This window comes from Elaeis guineensis, chromosome 7 (assembly GCF_000442705.2).
Source record: "Elaeis guineensis isolate ETL-2024a chromosome 7, EG11, whole genome shotgun sequence".
In the NCBI taxonomy this organism is placed as follows: domain Eukaryota; kingdom Viridiplantae; phylum Streptophyta; class Magnoliopsida; order Arecales; family Arecaceae; genus Elaeis; species Elaeis guineensis.
In genome coordinates this window covers 7,546,530-7,550,453 of record NC_025999.2, presented here as the reverse complement: position 1 = coordinate 7,550,453, position 3,924 = coordinate 7,546,530, and the positions used below count along the sequence as shown (strand labels likewise).

The 3,924-nt window shown below is 40.0% G+C and overlaps 1 pseudogene; it reads left to right on the top strand.

Annotated features, from left to right (window-relative positions):
• Positions 1-2,164: 2,164 nt before the first annotated feature.
• LOC140859176 (putative germin-like protein 2-1) lies at positions 2,165-3,132 on the top strand (annotated as a pseudogene).
• The last annotated feature ends 792 nt before the right edge of the window (positions 3,133-3,924 follow it).

Genomic DNA, 3,924 nt, shown 5'->3' with positions numbered 1-3,924 from the left:
AGAAACTCAATAGAACACTGAGAAAATCATGATAAAAATCGATGGCGATCAGAAGGATTCTCGACAATGGACTAGTGAAAGAGAAAAGAGATCTCTTTCTATAGAGATGTCTAGAGGTCTGCTCAATTTTGGAGCCTAGGCTTCATTCGATGGAGTCAAGAGAGGATATGGACTCTTATCTAGTCCTCTTCGCCTCACGCATAAAACATGTGCAGGGTCTAACCCACTTCGGGTTGACCCAAATCAATTCTAATCAAACCAAGTTTCTAATCATATTGGGTTATTACATTGCTGTTGCCTCTCTACCATTATCGTTGCCGCTGCCACCACCAAATTAAACTACCAACCTCATCACCTCTACCATGCGGCCGCCATCGCTACCACATTTCTATCATACCACCACCTCCATTATTATTACATCCACCACATCATTGGTAGTCCCACTAAATATTATTTGCACCCTCTTAGTCATAGCTACCCCCACTACTATGGCATTCACTATCTCTTCCACCACTACTATTGTCCTGGCTACTATCAACATATGCATTTGAAAGTAATTGATTAGATCTAACATATTCATATTTTTAAAACACCAAAGCATAATAAAATAAAATTTCTATTTTTTTTTGATGAAGAAAAATAAAATAGATGCCAAACAACATCTAAAATAATCGATCCATAAATAATCAATTTCTAAAATTTTAGCCATATGATTAACCATTGTACACTACCAAAACCAATGTAGAAGTCTAATTCATCATCATAACCATGCAGAGAAGTCACATAACTGATACCAAAATTTTTGAGTGGAATTGATACCAAAATTTTTATAATATTATTCTTCCATTACGTATTAAGATCCGGCATGTGCATGTTTTTTGATGAAAGAGGAAGTAAGGTGCTTCCGGCCCCTTGGTAAATTTATATATTAGAATGTACTTTGATATGTTGCACGCATAAAACGGGAAAGATGATGGGACTCAAAAAGCCGCTTAAGCTTTAGATTTTGATATAATAATAACAGTTCCTTTTGATGTAAATATACTAATGCAGCTTGTTCACCAAAAAGAAGAAAGATAGCTATATAGGGATATCGAAGTCTCAGCATTGTGTGAACACTGCATTGTGTTTTTGAATGGAATGAACGCTCCATTGTAATAGAATAAGCCTTCGGTAGAAAGCAGTGTCGTCATCGTGTTCACTCTTTTAATTAGCCAGTTAGGTGGCTTCAACCGCTCCCTAAGAAATCATCTAATCTAGCTTGGGGAAGTGTCTTACTCCTTTTATCTCAAAAAACTGCTCCCTGAGGAATCAACGGTCTTCCTTTAACCACATATCGGTACACATTTGAAAAAATGCAGTGGCATGACATAACAAGCTGACTGGTGTTTATTTTAATAGAAATGTGATTGAAACCACTTCTAGATAAACATTTGCCATGGACTATGTCTATTCCTTTTAGGCATTCTCTAACAACTCTGAGGGCATGTTTGGGTGGGGGAAGTTGGGCTCTAAAATTGGAATGTAAACGAATAACTCCCATCCCATTCTATTGTTTGGTTAGGAATTCGATCTATTCTCATTTTGATTCCGTAGGTGAATAGAAATACCCCAATTCCACAAAACACAATCTGGACTCTCATCCAGTATTCAAATTTTATTCCGATCTTGATTCTAATTCCCATCACGAACCCAATGCATCGGGTAATATCACCATTTCAATCCATTCTAATACCGATTTTAATTGTGAACAAAACACACCCCAAGTATATTCCTTGAAAGAAGACTGCCATTGCTATCAGAACTTATATATAATAATATAAAATAAGAGAAACCATTATCTATGTGTGGATGAATAACTTGACATTATAACTTTCCTTTTTCGTTATCTGGACTACTTTGTCATAATTTTCTACCCTCGTGTTATCAGGGAAACTTCCTCAAACTATTACTTGGACAACAACAGATTCATGGCCGGAAGCATTAGAAAACTATGGCATGCAATTTACCTAACATGGTTTACTCTTTCTTTTTAGTAAAGTCAGCATGACTAAATCAAGCTTATCTTCTTTCTTGATGAATACTAACTCGAGCCTTATCAACCACTCTCCCTCTATATATATCGCTCCTCCAGAACGTCTTGCTCCATATCCCTTGGCTATTCTTCTGCTAGCTTGAAAGAGAAAACAGATGGCTGCCCATTTCCTCTTCCTTGCACTCCTTGCTCTGGCTTCATCTCATGCCATTGCTTCTGATCCTAGCCAACTCCAAGACTTCTGCGTCGCTGATCTTCACTCAGATGGTACTCCTGCTCATCAACAATTGATTTTATGATCAAGTTGTGACATTGTAACCATGCAGGCATAACGTATGGTATTATACATGTCCAAGTACTAATCATTTTTATAATTATTGCAGTGTTTGTGAATGGGTTTTTCTGCAAGGACCCCAAGATGGCCAAAGCCGAAGATTTCTTCTTCTCTGGACTCGACAAGCCCGTGACACAGGAAACAAGCTTGGGTCCAATGTGACTCTAGTCGATGTGAACAAACTTGCTGGGCTCAACACCCTTGGCATCTCGCTTGCTCGCCTAGACTTTGCACCCTATGGTCTCAACCCTCCTCACACCCATCCAAGGGGAACTGAGATCCTTGTAGTGTTGGAAGGCACGCTCTACGTCGGCTTCGTAACATCTAACCCCAACAACCAGCTCTTCACTAAGGTCCTTCATGAGGGTGATGTGTTCGTATTTCCTCAAGGCCTCATCCACTTCCAGTTCAACAATGGGAAGACCAGCGCCGTTGCCTTTCTGGTCTGAGCAGCCAGAACCCTGGTGTGATCACCATAGCCAATGCGGTCTTTGGAGCGAAGCCACCCATCTCTGATGAAGTTCTTGCCAAGGCCTTCCAACTGGACAAAAAGACCGTGGATTGGCTCCAGGCTCAATTCTGGATGGACAACAACAACTAGGATGCCGCATCCGAACTATTTGTTATGGTCTTTGGACTAATTTCTTCGTATTGCTTGGTTTGAATAAGCAAACATCAACTCTCTGTTTCCATGTACTTGTTTGATCACCATGGATACGTTTGCAATATTATACTAGTAAAGAAAATTACTCTTATCTGTCAATATTTGTCTTGCTTCTAGTATAGCGGTCAGCATGACCTGTTCATTAATTTTTCTAATCAACTTACAAAAGCTTCAACATGCACTTCTTCAAACCTCAAAAAATACCAAAAAACCAACAAAGTAAGCACTCCGTTCTTTAGGAATCATTGTTGGGTCTTATGCGGTGCTCTCAAGGCTCAAAGGACCAAAACTAAGGCCAAGGTCCAAAGTCTATGAGGTGGTCATGGGATTTCTAGGGCTAGTTTGGGCCTTAGGACGAAAAGCTATCAGCCTTTCAGATCTTGAGGTCTAGAGATTTTGGGCCTTAAGGGCTAACTTATATTTGAGCTAGGATTGAATCCAAGATTATGAGATTAGATCAAGTCATGGGTGTACATGGGCTTGGGTGAGCACAATCTTGTATTGAGTTAGCCAGGAAAGTTTTTGGGTTGGATCACGTTGACCTTGTACATAAACATACATTGTATTTGGACTCGATGAATCGAAAGATATACAAAATCATTTTCTCCCTAATTTCTCTCTCTTCCTTCCTCTCTCTCTCTGATCCTCTCTACGTCCCAGAAGCAAGAAACTTAGGGTTTCTTGGCTGCCACCTCAAAAAGGAAAGAAAGGAGGCGATAAAACCAGCGCCCCCCCTTTGTGCACGCCCCTATTTGTGCGCCCCCTCTTGGCCGTCCAAAAAGAGTTTCAGGTCCCATCTTTTATTTTTTAGAGATTTCATCAAGAGTACTTTCAGGTCCCAAAAGGTGGGTTTCAGATCTGGTGGAGAAGGGGTTCAAATCGTAGAAAGAA